General features: G+C 45.1%; 1 long non-coding RNA gene across 1 annotated transcript; it reads right to left on the bottom strand.

Annotated features, from left to right (window-relative positions):
* Positions 1-17,211: 17,211 nt before the first annotated feature.
* Positions 17,212-20,877, bottom strand: LOC144167204 (uncharacterized). The gene is made up of 3 exons (XR_013321883.1): positions 20,712-20,877; positions 20,148-20,507; positions 17,212-19,099 (listed from the first exon to the last, which is right to left on the bottom strand). It is a non-coding gene; the product is annotated as an uncharacterized LOC144167204 (long non-coding RNA).
* Positions 20,878-21,859: the final 982 nt, after the last annotated feature.

Raw genomic sequence — 21,859 nt, 5'->3', positions numbered from 1 at the left:
TAGGACGGGTACAGGCGCCCGTAGCTGTCGTATCTTGTCTTCGTCGAAGTTTGTTTGGTTTCTTTTTTTTTTTTTTTTTTTCGTCAGCTACAACTTTCGCGACGGCAAATTACCCGCTCAGTCATGCGTTCCTTCGACTACGGCATGAACAACGGTATAGGTACGATCACGCACTGCCTGCCGTTTCCCCTATCCTTATCAAAGCTACCACAGAACAGGAAGGATTCCGGAAAACCTCGTAAAAATCCCATTGTCATGGCAAGCTCAAGCTACTATTTGTTGTCTTCCCATAACACCTCATGACGGCATGGATTCCTAGGTGCAGTTTCCTCTCTAGCTTATGGTAGCAGAAACTCATGAAACTCATCATGAAATTCATGAAAGTCATAAGAAACTCATGTAGCAGCGAGTGCAGTGATAGCTGGGAGACTAGCGACATCTTTGGGCCAGTGGGTGAAGGAGGAGGCGCTCGCACAGAGCTGAGCAATTTGTGGCCGCTACCAAAAACACGGATGTTGGCAATCGGATGATCTGTGTTGACAACTTCACTCCTTTCTTGCGACAGGTAGGTTGTACAACGGGGTGCGAAACAGTACTTGGAGTCGAGGTAATGATTTTGAGCTAGGTGGGACGCAATACTGCTGCTGCTGCTGCTGCAGCCTGCACAAACGCTGCCGCACAACAGCGCTACTACGGCGCTCACTCTGCCGCGTTCGCGCAACGACCAACTTGTACTCGTTCATACGGAAGTATGGGTCGAACTGCAGCACAAGGTTGTCATACCGACGAACGGAACAGTCACTCTCTTCGGGTAACCAACGTTAACACGGTCCACCCAGGAGTCGCGGCTGCCTGCGCTGCGAACATCCCGTGCATACCACGCCGCAGTAGCAAAGGCGACGCGTAAGCATAGGCATGGCGGCGCACACACATAATGGATTCGGGTAGTTTCGGGTATGCGCGCTACGCCAGTGAATAGAACCTGCATTTGTACGTATTACTTTTTTCTCGCGTCTTTTGCTGCCACAAGACGCTTTTGCACGCAGGTGATATCGGGTGAACCTCTGAAGGCTTTCAGTTTTCTGGTGCCCTTCTCGTGAAGTTGGGCATTTTTATGGCGGTCACACTGCCACAGATAAATCCCGAAAATCACACTACTAAACCACGCGAAACTCTACCGATCAGTCTACGCACGTGCCTCATAAAAGAATGCTGTAGATGAGGAATTCTCCTTGCAAGGAAATCTTGAGGTACATGCTAAGAACAACATCAGAGAGTAAAACAAATTAGCAATTTTTTCAGCGTTCCTATCGCGTTTTTTTTTTTTTTTTTCACGCTGTAATCCCGCATGTGTCTAAGCTGCATGCGGCTTTTCTCGATCTTAGCATGGCTCATCTCTATAAAGTTGCAGAGTATGACTGCGTAGCTCTTGTTGTGTGATGAATTTTGATAAAAGTCATGAATTTGCAGCTGTAAATAGTCTCAAATGACACGGCGTTTTTTTTTTTTGTAGGGTGTTTAGGTCAGCATTTCTTTTTTTAATTTGATAATAAAGTGCATTTAATCATCCCAAATGCTTATTAGAATGCCGCTGCGTGTGCCGGCGGAGAAAAGGCGTAACCGTCGTTCTAATGCACAAAATTTTAAATAACGGGGTTCATGTAAAGCCGACGGCGACATTTCATAATCACATAAATATTCATCGTGCCTGTTATCTCTTAGATGCCTATAGCTTGTTTCGCAATCGTATACTGCTGAGCACCATGTTCTCTGGACGAGGCCACGTAGTAAGTTGTTGAGGGGATACGCCCGGAAAAAAATGAATCATAGGCACGCAATACAGGCTCGTTGTTTTGCCAAAAGGCTTTTTACCATTAACTCGAGGCACTTACCCTATACGTCGACTGAGAATAGATATTCGTTGCGTCCAACATGCAACCGTCAGAAAGAACCCGTCTTCAAACCGTCCTTCTCAGTGCTGCAGCTGGTATAAGTATTAGCCAATTAAGTTATTTATGTTTGTTTTCCACGACGCTACAATAGATGTTAGTTTTATTTTTCGTTTTCTTTTCACTGCACGTGCCCTTCGTTTCGGCCCTATAGCTGTTCCCTCCATTCGCTGGCGGTTTTGATTTGTCGCCGAACGCGATGTGCGTGCTTCCTCGCACTTACGCCACTACGCGTAGGTAGACGCAAATGCGCCGGCGTTAATGCGTTTTCGTCGTTAGGCACGGCCTAACATGTCCCCTTCGCCGGCCTTCGTGTCTTCCTGTTTCATCCGCAGCAGATGTCAAGCGAATGTATTGCGAAAGGACAAATCTGGCCTGAACGTATTTGCTTCTACGCTTACTGCATTAGGATAGCACGTCACCATTAAACCTCTACACCAGGCAAATTTTGGTTGCTGGTGTTGCAGGCATGAATGTTAACTGTTTGCTCACTTTTTTTAGATTCACGCTGTGACGCCGATGATGCATTTGCTGTATGCGTACTGTGGGCCTCCCGTGTCACAAATACGGAGGTCTAGAACATCCATTTTTTGGTCTCTGTGGGATAGCCGCGTTACCGCGTCTAGAAACATGTTCATGGAGTGTCTTGGATATATTCAATAAAAAGAAAATACCGCTTTATGTGGGAAGGCCTTAAAGGGACCCTGCAACACTTTTTTCGACTTTTTTTATATCTTAAATGCTTGCAGAAGTAATTAACAAACGCATCTAGTGCTTAGATTAAGGGGTCGCAAAGTACCTCAGCCTAAAATTACTGCTCTATGCCCATGAGACAACTTAGAAACTTTCTCAAAATATTTTTTTCTCTTTCTTGGTCTCGGCGTTGTTCGACCGCTGGAATTACGTCATTACAGCGGTCTAGCGGCTATTGGCCGGCTTTCCTTCAGTAGCAGCAATGAACGCATTCGATGGCCACTTACAAAAAAAAAGGCCACCAAAGCAAAGCGTAAATGGAAGGCGGGGCTGTTGCTACGACCAAATCAGCAGTGCCGTTCCGTGCTGGCGATAACTATAGCTTTCGAAGTGCTTGGAGAAGCGAAGGAAAGAGTGAAAGCTTTTATCGGAAGTGTTGCAGAGTTTTTTTAAGACGCTCGATTAAACTTATTGCCAGTATTCGAAAAAAATTGGCGCAGCTTCCAGTAGTGGTGCAAGGCTGGAGAAAAAGCGGAGCTCGGGGTCGACCTGGCTTCTCTCTACACTGGCAGCGAATCTCAGGCGAGAGGAAGCAGCCGAACCCCAGCAGTGCAAATATGTTGTGGGCGGCACTGTAAAGCAAAGATCATTAAACTATGTACAGTGTTTTATTCAGTAACAATCGTTGTCATCCCTTTTGTCGTCGTCTTCCTACGGCGCAGCCGCGTAGGGCAAATCCCCTTGAGGCGCGTGCTAACCCCGGTACCTCCACTTATTCGTCGGCTGTTCCGGTGGCCGTCTTCACGCGCCGATTGTGAAAGGATGGCCTGGCAGGTTCATCGTCATCTTCGGCGCGGCGTACTCGTGGCGCGCCGGTCGCTACACGGTGACGACGACGACATCGGGAACGCCTCATGTGGCGTAAGCCCACGCGCAAGCCTGGACGACGCCGGGTTGTCGGAGCAACGCACGAGCTCACGTGCGCTGTAGGTTTTCTGCCTGCGCCGGAAGCATTTGTGTCGGCCTAAATGACTCTGCTGTTAATAACATGTAAGACAAGAGTCACTAATCGGTCGGTTTTACTGATTAAGTTGAAACTTGGCTTTTCTATCGCCTAGCAGGCAACCACATTTCTGCAATCTGCCTTATACCCCACCAAGGCAATCCTATGGTTAGGCGCAACCGCTACGCCCTCGTTTGATAATCCGTGCAGGGAAGAATAAAATTTCGGCTAATCACGATGTCGAGCATATATGGTATGGCTCAAACGTTCGCTCTGCGCTGTGACACTATGCAATGCGGGCATGACGTTCGGCATTGCGTCGAGCCACGACAAACATCCTATTTTTAGTGGGCATATGCTCGACATCGCCATTACCCGAAATGGGCGAATCGAGCGCATTGTTTGGGAGGTAAACCAATGGATTTTCTTAAAGTGTTGTGTACTGATATGTCTTTAGTGAATTTCGTAAGTCTGTTCCTTTACTCTGTTTAGTGTGCGATATTTTAGGCCCGCATAGCCGGCTAAATGATGTCATAGAAATGGTTTTTTTGTTCCTTCTTTGTTTACCACTCTTTTCTGTCAGAAAAAGTGGAATTTTTTCAAATATTTGTCTCAAGTTGTGTGGGTATGACGTTTAGAATAAATGTAATATATTTATAACCAACCGCTTCAAATGAACATTGCAGTATCACATGGGGCATCATATTTGAGGGATAAACGCCTTCTGCATGAATCCAAGTGATTATGGCATGATAATAGCGGCCACGGCGTTACAGGCACCCACCTTATCCCGTAATCAATACGCCGTTATATTTGGTTCCGTTACCGCGAAAGAGTAATACGAGCGCCTCTGTCACATTTGGAATTAACGGGACTTTCTGATGAACACAGAGTTAAGTTGAAGCGAAAAATCACTTGATTTTGACTTAATTTTTGCCCAATATAAAATAACATCTCAAATCGAGTACAAATAAACTTGCTTGGTTCAGACTTTCTGCAGGCCATCTTGTTGGTGGGGGTGCTCACAAGACACGGGCAAAGGAAGAAAGACGACATGGCTTTCTTCCTTCATCAGTGTTTCGTGAAGGAGGATTTGCCCAACAGGATGAAAACTTGCAAAACTTGTTCGGCTCAATTACTACAGGCCGGGAGCTCTGCAGTGAATGCTTCGGACAGGTGTTCGAGGTTTAGCGAAGAATAAAACTGCCAACTTTGCACTGTAAGACTTGGCTGCACTGCTGTTTCTTTTTTGGTATTCCCTTGTGAGAGTCTCAACCTCATGAATGGGAAGTGCTTGACTTAATTCGTGCCTGTGATCTAGCAGCGATCTCCTACCTCTGCTTTCACTTCTTTTTTAACTTGAGGCGCCGTTCTCAGCCGCCCTCTGGGAACGGACTCCGCATTCTGTCCCCTGCCCAAGGGATCTGTTATCTCAAGAGCGCCGGCCGGTGTGAAGAGCCCGACCTTTGACTCCCGCGCCACGTTCCGCACTCCTGGGAGATCGTACCGCGCATTCGCCAAAGAGCCATTTTCAGCATCACTGAGCTATTGTTCTTTGCTGAGTGTTCACCTGTTCCCGAGTTTGCAGTCTGTTCTCCAGAAAGATCATTTGCTGTGGTAATATTAAGCCTACTTCTCTGCCCTTCGGTTCGACCACCCAAATGAAATGGCTTATATACGTAATGCCATTTTTTGTGAAAATTTGGTCACGCTGGCGCCCGTACGTTATTTACGCTGATGGCTGGCGTGGCTCGGCAGATTTTTTCCACTTCTGTTTACCACACATTGGCCGAAACGTAATGGTGGTTTTTAGACCGAACCGCATATTTTTTAGCCGGCTGTCGGGCTGATAAGCGCTTTCTCTTTTTCGCTTGTGCCTACAGGCACCGTTACAGCTGTAGTTATCACCAGCACAAGTGGCACTGGACATCATTTGCTTCCTGCAATCATTTTCATGCAATTTCCTTTAAAGTGGAAATTAAATGCTTTCATTGCTGGCATTTAAAGGAAGCCGGCCCAGAGCCATGATATCACTCTAGTGACGCCACTCACAAGAATGCCCTGGCCTAGAAAGGGTGAAAAATCTTTTAAGCAAGTTTGTAAGTCATCCAATGAACGCAGAGCAGTAATGTTTCGGAGGGGTAGATCGTGACGCCCTAATATTTTGTTACGAGACGACGATGAAGAGGACAATGCAGCGTGGCTTTGTCATCCCAGCCTCCGACTACGAAGAAGCTATATGGGTGCGCTCAGCTTGGCCGCCATGTAAATAAGCTGTAAATACATCGTCCGACTGTCTCATCGTTCTTGTCGTCTGTCCTACCGCCACGTAGCAATATGTACTGGATGCAGTTGTTGAATTAATTCTGAAACCGTTTCATATTTTGGCGACAGTTGAAAAAGGGGTTGCAAGGTCCCTTTAAGAGTGAGTGCCATCTTTGAAACAGGTTGAAGAAGCGCCATGCTGGCTTCCGTTACTTAGCGCAGTCGCTCAACGGCTGAGGTGGTGTACTGATGAGCCCCTCGTCTCAGGTTTAATTTCCGACAACAGATTTATTTTAAGGCGTTTTCATTAAAGTGTTCATGCGAACGAAAGCCCGCCTGTCGGTTTGTGTACTGCCGCCTGCCACGGAACCAATGAAAGAAGGCGGCATGCCGCGTGCACAGTGCCCTTGAATGCAGCTCCTCACGGCAGCAGTTGCACTTCGCTAAGGGACAAGTCGGCGCTCCCCTCGTTACTGGAATGTGCCGGCGCATTCGACTACGCAGCCTGTTGTTTCTGACGTGCTTGCTTCGATGCTTTTAATGTTTAGGTAATCTTGTGAGCGATATATGCGGTGAAATGAAGTCTGCGCAGATGTGTTTGGTTCTTAGATGCACTAATGGCTACGTAAACTCGTTAGGTGCTTCTAAGTTTGGGTAATTTTATTTATGCTGTGGGCTTTGTTCTCCTACAACTTGTGACAGAGGTCTCAGTGCATTGAAAGCGGCGAAGTTGCTGCTTATTCAAGCGTAGGCGGCACTTGTGGTAAAACGCGACCGCAGCATTGAGTTGTGAAACTCAAGGCAGGTTTTCGGTACTCTCCTGCCTCTCGTTGTTCTGCCACACACAAATTGATTTTTTTTAGATGCGACGCATCTCTTGCTCTGAGGCATGTCCCTCCTGCGTCGGCGTCGGCGGCGTCCGCACGCCACCTGCGCATGCGCGCCTCTCCTCCGCTCTTCTCTCCGACAGCTGTGCGCAACACTCTCACTCCGTCTCATTATCATAAACAACAGCTGCGTGCGCGCGCTTCGCTCGCTTTGCGCGCATGCGCGACTCTCCTCCGCTGTCTCCTCTCCTTCAGGCGCTATGAATATAAAGCGGGTAGTGCGCTGCGGCGGTTCAATCAGCACTCGCTCTCGTTCGACTTCGCGTCACTTTGCTTGACGACTGCGTGCTTGACTTGATTCTTCCGATGAGACGTGATGGAAGCGACGGTCCCTTCAGCGAGTGGTGTGACACAATCCAATACCAGCGTCACTCCAAACGCTAAAGGCAACATTACGAACAGCATGTGCATAGCATGTGCACGTGTACGTGTGTATGTGCACGTGTACGTGTGTGTAGAATGTGCATGAAAAGCAAAATTACGCCCATCGTCCCGCGTATGAGAACACCCGCATGTGATGGAAGGGCATCCTACGCGTTCACAACACGTTTCACCCGATTTAGAGAATCGACCCAATGGAAACGCCAATTCAACCCCCGGATGCGTCGCGTCACACCAGGGTTCCCTCGCGGGGAGATGGGGGTAATTTTTGGAAAACCCTTAACCAACTAGCCAGAAACCACGTCTTGTTACAGGCATAAAGTAATGCTTTTACACGTCAAGCAGTGCATTTATACTGTCATACGGTATTTGTTCTGGAAACGATTCCCGGTGGCTGTTCTAAACGTATTTCCGTGAAATAAATCATGTTTCTGCCGTAAGTAATTGCGATACGTAGGGTCGTCCGTCAGCCTCTTTCTTTTGGGGTAAATCTTAGAAGGTACCCCCAACTTTGTCTTTCGCTCATACGAAACGCTGTTTCTTCATCAACTGCCAAGGGCCGGCCAGCGCCGAGGCATACTTAAATCGGCTGCCCACGCCGGCTTTCCAGGAGCATTTAGCTGCAATTTATTCCTCTATGCGCCAAACTGCACGCAGGTAGAAATACTACACGATAAATTTGCATGAAGGAACGGACTTGTACTTCCAGTTCGACTTTCAGCTTGGCGGATTCACCGTCGTCTTCGATTTGCAATTACTGAGTATGGACGTGAATCATACACATGGCATGCCTCGTAAAGGTTGCCCTCACTCTCAAGATTTACCGATATAAAAAAGTCCTGGTTGTCTAGACTTTGCAAGCCGCTCCGCAACAGAACAACAGAAAGGCATGCACAAGTACGCCGCGCTGACCGCCACCGGCATTCCACTGACGAGCGATTCGCCACTAGCGGCGCTGTTCGCTGAAGCGACAGTGGCGCCGTACAACGGCCACCCGGTCCTCATAGGCCCTTTGCCCCATAGAGTTTCATACTAATATATACTAGAGGGAAATCTGTCGCTGCAGTAGCGGGCAGCCGTGGGCGGCGCCCCTGTCGCTAACGACGTCCCTCGCCTACTTGGCTTAGCTAGCCATATGGCTTCTTTTTTGTCTCGAAGCCAAAAACAACGAAAAAGGGTAACCTTTTTTAATCACTGACAAATTATTCTTTTTGAAGGTTCAGTTTTATAATAACAAAACAAATCTGATGAAGTTTTAACAGTAATATTATTGCTTTTTTGCAGCCAGAGCCAACCTTCCAGCCTGTTCATGAGCCATGCCAAGGACAAGTGGAAAGTGCCTGCCCGGTACATGACGGAATGCTCGCTGAAGCGCTGCTCCCCTAAGCAGTGGCGCCAGATTTCCCTCTAGTATATATTAGTATGAAACTCTATGCTCTGCCCTGCCCAGCCAGCGCTACAAAAAAGGAGGCTAAATTGGCCTCCTGGGTATACGTACACGCCTCCACGTTTTCCATGCGTTCACTTTGTGGACCATTGTTCATGAGCGCGGCGCTTGCGATATTCTTACAACGTGGGGTCCAGCTCACCATCAGAATAGATCTCTTTATGACACTCCATTTGGCAGTAAAGAAGGATATCTTGGTGCACGGACTAGTTTACAGCATGAATGAAACACCAGGTTGGGGGCTCGACACCGCCACAAGCACAATGTGCAAGTTTCTGCTCTGCTTCCAGGCAATCGTATCTTGGCTACCTGCCGCCGCCCCTCCCGCCTTGGATACACTGCCCGTGACCAGACCTCTCCCTCCGTCCTCAACACCACCCTGGATCCCCTGCGTGCCGCCATGCTGTCACAGCTTCTCCGGAAATCCGTTCTTGGCCGAACCAGGCGCCTTCGCCTGGCAACAGCCCCCAACATCGACGTCATCAATCACGGGACCCCAGCAAATCGCATTTAACCCACCCGACAACACCGGCTGCTTGGGGCTCGACACCGCCACAAGCACAATGTACAAATTTCTGCTCTGCTTCCAGGTTAGTTATCTCGACTGTGCCAAAGAATATCGTAGCAGTAACCGTTTCCTTTTCGCGGTGTCTGGCCCCAGTGCTCTGCATTGTATTGCTGTTGTGCGATTGATCTCCGATGCCGGCGCTTGTCTTGTACTGTCAAACCAGCTCTTATTGCTATCTGGTGACGTAGAACTCAACCCAGGCGCACCCAAAACTACCCCTGACCCTATCCTATCCGCTATTCAAAAGCTAGAAGCTGGGCAAGCCACCCTACGTCCCGAAATAGAAAAGCTCAAGCTAACCCATGAAACACATTCCAACCAGTTGTCCACTCTAACCAATCGACTGCTAGCGCTCGAATCTCAACTAAGCAGCCGTAACACGAATGCCGAAATGACCTCTGGCGACCAGTTAATCCAGGAAATAGCAACGTTAAAAACCGAAAGCACCGAGTTAAGCAACCGCCTCCGAAGAAATAACCTGCTTTCCTGGGTCTAGACGACACAGATAAAGAGTCATGGGAGGAATCGGAAGAAAAAGTTGTGGCTTTCTGCCAAGCAAAACTAAACTTCCAACTTAACGCATGTAACATTGAAAGGGCTCATCGTATCGGAACCCCCTCTCTCAACAAAAAACGGCCTATCATCGTCAAGTTTACTAATTTCAAAACAAAAGAGAGCGTACTATCATGTGGGCCAAGACCAAAAAATACTGACTACGCGATTAGGGAACACTTCGCATCGGCCACACGCCTAGCCCTGTCCAAGCTACTAAAATTCATAAAACCTAAAAATTGCGCGTTTAAACTGAGATTAGACAAGCTGCTCGTGGGCAATAAATGCTACATCTACAGCCCTGCCACCGATAGCATTAGTGAATGCACAAAGTTTTCGATTAGCTCTGCGGGTCATGACGAACCACCTCTTGGAACTAACAATGGCGTAAAATGACGTAAACCAGATTGTTCCACCAGCTTCCCATCTCAACGGCGACCGTTATCATTCCTGCAGCTTAACGTCATGTTCACCAACATCCGAAGCGTAATCCCAAAACGGATCGAACTTAACAGTTTCATTGATGACACTAAAGCCGATCTCGTAGTACTAACCGAAACTTGGCTGCACAGAAACATCAGTGACAACGAGGTCTTCCCTTCTAACCAATACTTTAATCTGTTTCGCCGGGATCGTGTCGGTCGCAGAGGAGGTGGCGTCCTCATCGCTGTCAAAAACACACTGTCATCATCGCTCGTATTACAGGACGATAACCTTGAATTATTGTGCATCCTCACACAAAGCCCCGCGGTCAAAGCGATTTTCAGCGTCTGCTACCGGCCACCTGACAGCCACCGATCCTTTCGTGATTCACTCACACGTGCCCTAACTGACATAAAAACCGAACATCCTGACACTCCCGCTTTCTTATTTGGCGATTTCAACTTCCCTGAGATAAGCTGGACTCTGCTTTCGACACCGAACAGAACTACTACTAATAAAGCCAACCAATTTATTAATCTTGCTTTAGACTTTAACCTTCACCAATTTATATCATGCCCAACACGAGGCAACAACACACTCGATCTGTTACTAACCACCAGCCCTGATGACATTAAAAGTGTAAACGTTTGGCCCGGCATTAGTGACCACAGTCTGCTCGACATCACCATAGCCCTTCCGTTTGCAAGAAGATCCCCTAGCACCAAACTGATTACAGACTACAAGCGTGGTAATTACAACGCCATTAACAATGAACTTATGCGATTTTATTCTTCCTTCTGTAAAACCTACGAAACACGCACTCCTAATGCTAACTGGGAATTGTACAAAAATGAGCTAATAAACTTAAAAATAAATTTATTCCTTGCCTACTTGTGAAATCTGATTCCAATAACCCATGGTTTAATAACTGCCTAAAACGCCTTCGTAATAGAAAAAAACGCCTCTACCGATCAGCCAAAGCAAAAAATGAACCACTAGCGTGGGACCGTTACCAGTCATGTGCGACTCAATATGTAAAAGAAATAGCAGATGCCAAAGATAAATTCTTTTCAACGGACCTACTATCCATTCTGAAAACTAATCCCAAGAAGTTCTGGCGTTTACTGTCCCCCAAGTCGAAGACTAATCAACTTGAACTCACAAACACGGATGGTCAACTTATAGACAGTGACAAATGTGCTACATTTCTCAACGACTACTTCACATCCGTGTTCACTCCTGTTAACAACGCGTCCATCAGAGCTCGAACATACACACCGTCCAGTGCACAGCCCGACATTCAATTTAGTCCTAAAGGTATAGCCGAATTAATTAGTACACTGAAGCTAACATCATCTGCCGGTTGCGACGAGATTAACAGTAAGTTACTAAAAAATACTATCCTCGTCTCAAGTGAAATCCTATGTCTAATATTTGATCAATCCGTACGCAGAGGCCAGGTCCCAGACGACTGGAAAAAAGCAAAAATCAGGCAATCGCTCTTCACCAGCTAATTACCGCCCTATTTCTCTTACATGCATATCGTCCAAGCTTCTCGAACACATAATAGCATCTCATGTCATGAGTCATCTGGAAAGCATGAATTTCTTTTTTCCATACCAGCATGGATTTCGGAAATTTTACTCGTGCGAAACACAGCTCGCTGAGTTTGCGCACGACATTCTAGTTAACATGGATAACAACCTTCAAACGGACGCCATTTTCTTAGACTTTGCAAAGGCATTGGATCGCGTCCCACATAACCAACTACTCTCAAAATGAACTTGCCTCGGTTTACCTACAAACATAATAAATTGGATTCAGGACTTCCTTACAGGCCGCATGCAATTCATGTTTGCCAATAACAACCAATCACCGCTTGCAGCTGTTACATCGGGGGTACCACTAGGCGCCAGTCTGTCCCCACTTTCGTTTCTAATGTATATAAATAATCTGCCAACTAACATAAAAAGTAAACTAAGACTTTTTGCCGACGATTGTGTCCTCTACTCTGCAATTAAAAGCCCCGACGATAACAGCACCCTGCAAGAAGACCTTAACACTATCGCATTATGGTGCAATAATTGGTTCATGCCCCTTAACTTATCGAAATGCAAACTAAACTCATTCTCTCGTAAACGCTCGCACCCACCACAGTTACAATATTAATGCTGTTCCCATATGTTCTGTAACATCGTATAAATACTTAGGCGTTCACATGTCACCATCATTATCATGGGAATTACACATCGACACAATCTGTTCCGAAGCATCAAGGACTCTCGGTTACCTCCGACGAAATCTAAAATCCACAGCCATAGAAATAAAGAAAACTTGTTTATCTAACATTCGTGAGACCAAAACTTGAATACGCGTCATCAATCTGGCATCCATCCCATGCATATTTGACCACTAACCTAGAATCCATACAAAATCGCGCAGCTCGCTTTATCACCTCCCAATACTCCTCCGGTACCAGCGTCACATCTTTAAAACAGTCCATTTCCCTTCCGTCACTTGTATTGCGCCGTCATATCGCACGTTTATGCCTCCTTCATGGGGCCTACTATCATCCAAAATCTAGGCATGAATTGTTAAAACCAGCCCACCGCACGTCAGCGCGCCTAAATCACACCCAGCCAATAGCACACTGACCCGGTCGTACATCGGCATTCACAAGTTCATTCTTTCCCAATGCAATAATAACCCTTTGGAATTCGCTACCCGACAATATAGTATCATGCACTGACCGCGCATCTTTTCGTAAAAAATTGGACGACCATTATCACCACTCTGAACATCAATGCTGATTCATAATATACATCCTTAATAGTTGTAAACTGCACAATTGCTCTTGCTTGTCTTTTCTTTTTCTGTGCTTTTATGTCCTATAACTGAACATGTTTGTTTGGTAATTTGGTATTAGTTTTCTCTGATCTGCTTTTTTTGTTTTGTTGTTGTTAGTTGTGCTGACTGATGCATGTCAGTTACTATTTTCGTTTTTTTTTCTTTCTTTTTTGTTGTCTTCCCTATATGTATTTGCCCCCCCTTATGTAATGCCTTCGGGCCCTTAAGGAACTACTAAATGAAATGAAAAGGTGCTTGATTGGACTCTCTCTCTCACTCTCACTCTCTCTCTGAAGTGCACCGATGCTCATATGGAGTAGCTGTATCTTAGATTATTTTTCCTAATCAGACAAGCTTTATAAAAAATTCCTTGCAACTACTGCCCATCATTTTAAAGAAAGGCAGGCCCACTACACGATTATTCCACGATTCCTTTGTTTAAGGAGTCAGGGAAGCGCCGGAAGCAGCTGCGCTTCGGCTGCGCCTACTGCTCAAAACGTTGCCTTCACGCTTTCCACAGATAAGAGGCAGTTTAATATACGGCATGATGTAGAAGTACTCTACCTTTTCTTTTTGTGCGAGTCAGGGGCAAGCAGCATTACAGCGGACAACAAAGCGGAAAAGCGTATAGGTCCCTGACAGGCAAAGTCAGGGCCAGTTTCGCGTCCTTGTGCTATTTTTACTTGGTATTTTTAGCGCTCTTATTTCACCTAGATTCTTTCACCTTTAAACTTTCCTCTTTTTTTAGCGCTCTTATTTCAGCTGGATTCTTTCTTTCTTATTTCACCTAGATTTCACATTCGACAGATTCAAGATGTCCGTCATCAGCGCCTACGACTTCCCCACTGACGTACTGTAAAACGCATCCGACGGCTGAAGACAGGCACCCGGGTTTAAAACTGCCAGAGTGTTTTCTGATTATCAGGTAGTCGTTTTCTGGTCTTTCAATCTTGTAATCCATTTCGAGCAGAAGAAATCAGGGAGCATTTCGCTGATGACCACGATCATCAATGTAGCCTTGTGCTCTCGTGCACCGGGGGGGGAGGGGGGGGGTTAGAACCATCACGACTTGCTGTGACTCCCTGCAGCCGACGACTTTATAATGAGGAAGAACCTAAGTGTCAATAAGCGTGTATTTCAATTTCGAACTCCTACCTCACCTGCTTTCTTCTTTGTTATGTTCTAATTATAACTGCGATAAATCAGCACGGCGGAGCTTTTTTGGGCTTGTTGAGGTTGTTCACGAATGTATTAATTAGGTGAGAACGACGTGTTAATTAGCAAAATAGGCAGCTCATTACAAGGAAATAACTGCTGAAAGTGTTTCACGTAAAAGGAGAAAAGAGAGTTCGATCACACCAGTTGTCCGGCATCTGTTGATGTCATTTTGTTTTGCCTTTGGGCGATGCGCTAAGCTCAACAGCAAACACAGCTCTCGTGCAAAGACCTGAACAAACGCAGGAATGGCGGTAAAGAAGCACTGATTCCATTTTTAGTGCACCGTACACTCGGTGGATGCAGTGGCGCAAAAAAAAACAGTAGCAATTTTTTTTTTCAAGTGACTTCCGCGCGTAGTAAACACCTTTCTCACTCAGAATCTCGTTGATCTCAACTGTCAGTCTGTTCAGCCAGTTTTAACATAACATAAGATCGTTCCTTTTTTCAGAAGTAAGCATTTGTTGGTTAGTAATTACGTGGACGCTTTGACGAACCAGCGTGCGTTACCGATCCCCTTTTTGCAGCGATTAACGTCCGAAGGGCCCTTGCCACAAGCAGCTGCACAAACACTTGCAAGTGGACGGCGCTAAAGTTACATAAAATCAATTAAAAACTGAACTGCAGCGGCGTAAGACTCCTTGTATACGGGACGGATTTACATCTGCAGCTCTCTGCGTCACCGCATTGCTCAGACGCGTCAAAAAAGGGCTAGCTCCTGAGAAGTTTTATATGTCCTTTCCCTCATTCGCACCAATAAAAGATCCAGAACTGTCAATACGGCCAAGGTCAGCTCACTGGATTATATTGTTCGCCATGCGGAAAGCTGGTAATGGGCGCTGTGGCCCAGCTTCCCTGCCACGTTACGACGGCAGGGCTGACTGTGGCAGCAGGGCAGCGCGCCCTCTTTAGGTATCGCAAGCTTCCTGTAGTTGCGTTAGTGGCTGAGTTTGTGTTCTGTGCGCCGTATATCCAAAAACGACGATTGAAAGAGAGGGAGAAAAAAAACTTTGTTGTTCTCAAAAGGGTTGCGATGGAGCTAAGGAACCACTTCGACGATTCACGTCCCGCCACCTCGACCGGTAAGAGTGATCCCGTACAAAAGCCCCGACGGAATAATGCCGAGGCCGACGGACGAAGGCATAATGCCGAAACGGCCAACCAAATGCAACGCGGTTTGCCGATGCGTTTGCGCTAATATTCGTTTCAATCGTTTAGTGGGTGTCAGTTTCAACATTCTTTGGTCGAACACGCAACAGTCAGAAAAGGGGCTCACGCAATGCTGCCGCAATAATCCTATTGATTGCCCCTACATTTCTTTTCCGGTGGCTGCGAGAATGTCGGGATTAGTGCGCCAGCTGAAACAATAAAAACATATTCGGGACTTCTACTGCGGTCGGCATTGTGCCAGCGGTGTAGCTTTATGGAAGAAAAGTCTTTTTTTCAGCCTTTTTTTGCAATAAAAACATTGACCATCTTGTCCCTCAGCCATCTGCCTGAAACGTAGGCCCGTACAATGAATATTTCAGGTACATATTGTGGCAGAAACACAAAAAGACAAATATGCAAAAAAGAAAGCTTCAAACCATCTTAATCTCTTTCGTCTTGTCTTGTAATGGGCAAGAGAAGGTGGCGATCTTAAGTTCTGAATAACTGGCAAACGTTCTGCATTAATTTTTTATTTCGTGGGGTTAGGCAAGAAATAAAAAAAATTCCCCCGCATTTCCCCGAGGGGGAGAATGTGAAAGTGCGAATGCACGGTTGTCGGCCCGCTTGCGGCGCTTGCGTTCGGCCCCCGCAGCCCACCGCCTCGCCGCCTTCTCTTCCATCTCTTCCATCGGGTTTGTAGTATCACGTGTACACCACGCAGTTATCAAGCCGCTATAACGCCGCTGAGTCGCCAACGCACGCCGCTGACGACGTAGTTTGAATGCGTTAAAGATATAAGGCGCGTTACTAACACGGGTATCAGCGTCGCGTCCGTGACTTAGTCGGTAGAGCGTCGGCTGCGGCCGCAAAGTCCTCGGATCGAAACCTGGCGCCGGATGCTGTTTTTTTTATATAGAGAGAGGAGGACTGCGGACGCCGCCGCCGCCGCCGGCGGTGGAAGGTTTGGGGTCGCTTATAAAGTGCATTCGCACTTAAAAAATAGTGGCTGCAGGATTCGAGGAGTTTAACTTAAGAAATTGTTAGTGAATAAAACAGTAAGATTGCCTAGCACTAAACGTGTTCGTTCTGTATTATTCTGGATAAACACCGTCCAGAGTCATAAAAAACTATCACGCTCCTACTAGCAAAATGGAGTGCCTTGCATCGTCTATTTTTCGTTGTGTGCGTTTCTATTTCAATGAGAAAAGATTCTTTCAACTCCAAAGCACTTTCAAAATCTATATTACGACCTTTGGGGCTCAGACCTACACTCTTAATCTGGTTCCACGTAAGATCCACTTAGTAACTGGAACTTTTTTGCAAAAAAGTTCCAGTTATATAATTGGAACCGTGTTCCACATATCCTGAAAATTAAGTGGAACAGTGCACCACATATTTTTGCAACTAAATTATGTGGATCGGTGTTCCAAATAAAAGTATGCGGATCACTGTTCCAAATAAAAGGGTAGTTTAAGTTACTGGAACATTGATCCATGTAAAATGATTATAGAATTTATCCGGTGCGCCGTTCCAGGCACCTTCAGACCAGCTGTTTATATAAAACGGTGTTCCTATAGACATTGGGAAGCTGTCCATGGGACTCCACTTTTCCAATATTTCTGCTTTCCTGTCGGTATACACAGGGGTCATATGCCAGGCTGGCGGATGCATTGGTATCAGCAGGAAACCGCAAGCACCATTTTAAAACAGCCTTGATATATGACCCGCAGTGATACCAACAATTGGAGAGCAGAAACCACCGCAGCAGTGTGGTCCCTGACAGTTCCCAACAGTTGCCTATCGGAGCACAGTTCTATATAAAAGTTGGTCTGAGGCACCTAGAGCGGCACACAGTCTTTAGCTTCACCCGCCGAATCCTGTTCTGGGTTTCAGCTGCATGTAAAAGAAACAATATACTTGCATTAAAATACGCACGAAACAAACTATTATGACTCATACACTGCTTTTCAACATACTATACAACTTTATTGGGTGTTAGTATTCATACATTTCAGATTTGAATAGCTGTCTATTTTAAATTGCACAGAAAATGACCAACGTACAAGGAATAAATACCATAACGATAACACTAGGCTCCAAGTGGCATTTTCACATATTCACTTTTACTCAAAAACATGGTTAATAAAGATGGTATTAGGGTCAACTGTTTCACAAATAAATAGACGTGTGCGTCTACCGCGGCACTGACAAAGACATTATACAACAGTCAGCATCAAATATGCTGTCTTATCAGATAAACCAAGGCAATTCAAAGGCGGAACTACTCATTGCGCTTGCCATGCTATGTTTACGTATAACTGTTTGGGAAAATGCAGTTTGCTATTAAATTGTAGGGAAAGGCCTAAAAACAAGCCATACACGGTTGTATTATCACAAAACTACAACAGTGCAGTGCAAGAGTTTAGGAAAACAACGCTCAAGCCAAGATTAACAATAAAACATTTTCACACGAGAGGTCACATGCGGCAGTATGCCACAATTAAAACATGATTATTAAAGATAGTAGTTTCCTGACACCAGACGTAAGTGTAACATCGAGCTATTTGTAGGCAAAATAGACTTTATGAGCGTCCTGAAAAGGCCTTTGACTTAAGGCACGTTACTTGACCAAACAATTTGTAGTTGTTTAAAATAATTCATCCCAGGAAATCTCACAAAAGCCAGCGTGAATCTTATATAATTTTGCAAACCAGGTAGCTGGAAGCATGTTACACATATTAAAATTTAACAAGCAGACTAATTATGTACGTCATCAATTCAAGCGGGAACAAGTCAGACATCCTTAAGAAGCAAACAAGCCAGCGTTGAATCATACAGGGGACCAGTTTTACAAAGCAGACTTTAAAACATTTTTTCCCGCCTCAACCTTTTACCTTAGGTAAAATTCAGTTGCGTGCTATAAAAACCCTCCCGTCTTGCTGTCAGTGTAATTGTGACCAAAGCCCTGCTTCTGCCAAGCAAGAAATGCAACTTTGTTCAAAGGAGAAGACTTGTTCAAGCCAAATACGCACATTTTAAATTATTATACGGCATGGGTGTCAGCTCACTTACAGTACTAAAATTTATCAATGAAGGCGGAAGCCATCTGCGTAAATAAGCAATGTCACTTTTGCATCAGCAGCAGCACTGCCACGAAAAAAAAAAATCTCATGAGCTACACTACAAAATCTCATGAGCAAAAACATCCACTATAGATTCAAAGACAGCCTGTGCATTGTGCCAATGATAAAAAATAACGCACGACTTCAGTGTTCAGTTGACATGAAACTTGCATGTGCCAGTAACTTAAACCTCTTCATCTGATTTCCCCCCTTCATGCCTTTCATCTGACCTCCTTCATGCCTTTCAAGAGATACTTTAACCTCTACCAATAATTAAAAATCCCAAGTAGAGCTGAACACTTCAAGTATTTCAACAGAGACTCCAACTTAAATGACACCAGGCCACTGTCAAATTTCTCATGCTTTCAAAGAACTCCCTGCAAAAGTCCTAAGAACTCTTCAAAGGCACACAACCATAAGAACATGATGACACGATCAAAAAGATGACATATGCGGCGAAGAGGATGACCACATCCTGAAGTGACAATGCAGGCGGCGAATCCGTGATGTGTTTCTTGCGGGCAATATTGATGCCGCCAACAGTGCCTTCTCTCAGAATAACCGGGCCTCGAGAAGACTTACTGCTCACCTCATGTACCTTCAAGGAAACAAGAATATTTTGTTACATGGTTGCTTTAAATGAGTGAGTTGCTTAGGCCCTTTTATAACACGGTAATTGATTTAAAATCAGTGATTTCTTGGGTTTTTTCTGGGAGTGCTGCTAAAGGTGAAAGTGCGCTAAACAATATCACCACAGACAATCAATGAAATTGTCCTGATTCTGGAAAGTATCCCACCTTGCTGCCTCGGTATCCTGAATATAAGGTTTTTTATCCTTGAGAGGTTTCGTTTATTAATCAAATAATAATTACTATAATCACCTTTCGGCATTATATTTTACACACCTTCTCTCTGCAAAAAATGTTCTCTGTACTGTATAATGTGCTCCCTAGAATGATGTAGTGAAGCTGGCTTAATATAACTTACAGCAAAACGATGTTTCTACCGCAAAGAAATAGATGGCCAGTCATAGGAAATCATAAATATCGCACTGTGGCAGAAATTGTTTGTGGAATTAGTTCCACCTAAAATATTTCCCTCTCGATATGTATTACCTTTATGGTTCGTAGCGGTATGAGGCAGAAGTTGAGCTGACTAATGCTGAACTAGGCAGTAGCACAATTTTCTTATAAACCACAACTATAGCACATTTTCTTGCAGACGACACTTTCTATGCTCTGAACAATTCCCTTAAAAAATTACCCCTTATTTAACCACCTGTCAAAATCCAATGCAAGCATTACTCATGCTACGGCTGTATTTGGGAGTATTATTGGTGCTACGGGCGTATTAAAAGCGGGAAATTTAAATCGTCAGTTGCCACCGTATTGTTGTAGCAGCAACCACGTTGGGCATGTCCATGGTGCTGGCAAATCACAGCAACAACTCTCAAGGTGTAAAGCTAAATATTTACAAAACTAAATACAAAATAGTGGTTTTTTTAGCCACTGTTGGAGCATCCGTAATAGGCGGAATGTGAACACAATGGCCAATATTGGCGTTCACGATAACTTTTTAACAGTGAGATTTTATTAGGATGAACAGCCCCAGAAATTGAGTCCCGGAAAAACAAAATGCCAGCTTACCCAAGCAAAATTAAGACCCGGGTGTTTCTGCCAGGGACGTCTCAAAGTGCACTTCCAGGAAAGTTTCGCTAACGTGTTCCGAAAAGCTATTACTGCCACCTTGAGCCACAGGTCAAGATGCCACTGAAAAGAAGTAACATTTCAAACCATTAGTTACAAAGAAACTACCTAAAAACGCGCCATGAAAGACCCAAAAATGGCAGTGCGTACTTACTTGTAGAATGCAATGATTTCATCCCGTGCAAGAGCTTTAATGTGTTGCCTTCTGATGATACATTTCCAAGAAGGGGTCCAAATACAATTAATATGGCCATATGCATTCCTTGTACAGCTGTTTTAGGTCTATCTTCGCCCTATTGCCTAGAAAATAAACAGTACAAAAATATCAGAGAATAAATTTATGCCTTGCTTTACCCAGAGAGCACGAGAAAATATTGAACAATGTCTGATTCGTTCCACGAAAGTCGCATGTCTTTTTTACAGCAGAAGCCCTGGTAATCTTTTCTTGCTTTTTGAGATATAAAAATTTGAGATATAAATTATTTGAACATACTTTAAGCTCACCTGTCCTTGGTCTATGCGAACTGGTGAATATCTGCACAATATGCACGACTCAAAAGGTACTCTTTTGTGGCTTATGAGCTCCACAGGGCATTCATAATTCGCCACACTCTCCCCGACGACCCTTCAGCATGCCGAAGATGTCTTCAGCCAGTAAATGCCACAGCCATGACTTCGCAGGAGCATGTAAAGAATGAAAATATTTTTTTTTTTTTTCAGAGGAACAAAAACATTTGTCACAACCTATCAGTGGAGGGCCAAATGTCTCCACAGTCAGCCACAGACTCTTTCTGAACAGGTCATAGAGTATGAATACAGAATGTAGCAATCTGCTTTTGCAGTATGATTTCTACGTTCAAACGAGAACAGAAATGGATTAATGTTTGGTGAACATCATGATGCAACAACTTTGCACCTGAGCGTTTCGAAAATTATTCCAACTCCCTAGCTGCCACTGACATTGATAGCATAAAATGGCAGGAATGAATTATTTTAAAACTTACTTTGTGACGTTAAAACTTCTAATAGTCCACACGTGAGCTTTATGGGTAATTATTCTGAGGTCTCAGGTTACCACTGACATTGACAGAATAGAAACGGCTCCACACTTTCTGCGTGTTTCCACCTGACTTCCCCTCCACAAAAGGAACGTTTTGTTACTACGCTGCTGCTCAGACAACCACTTTCCCTTGCATTTCACTACACGTCAGGGAGCGAACTAAAGTTGACTAGTGTAAATACACCACCTGAATTCATCGAAAGCATTGGAAGAAACAGGGAACAACTACACACACAGCACAGATAAACGTAAGCAGTGCTGGCGCCAACGTCTTGAACGCACATCAACTTTAGGCGGAATAGCGTGATTAGCACAGTAAAGTTATGGCTCTCAGAAGACCAACACAACGCAATTAACACGAAAGTTTGAAAATACCGATAAGTCTAAAAACAGACGCTCCGACAAACAAGCCGTGCAGTGTGTGCGCGCGAGACAATAGCGTGCGACTAACCCGAGAAGATTCAGTACCGCTGACAGGTACAACAACCGTCAATATACAACAAGCAACACCACACCATAAGGGGACATGCAGACTCGAGAAATGCGCGCACCAGCAACTTTCTAAATAGCACTAGCTAACGTATGCAGTCAG

This window comes from Haemaphysalis longicornis, unplaced genomic scaffold (genome assembly GCF_048455015.1).
Source record: "Haemaphysalis longicornis isolate Haplotype H1 unplaced genomic scaffold, Haemaphysalis longicornis Haplotype H1 scaffold_2, whole genome shotgun sequence".
Lineage (NCBI taxonomy): Eukaryota > Metazoa > Arthropoda > Arachnida > Ixodida > Ixodidae > Haemaphysalis > Haemaphysalis longicornis.
The sequence above is the reverse complement of the archived record's forward strand: the minus strand, read 5'-3'. Positions and strand labels throughout refer to the sequence as shown.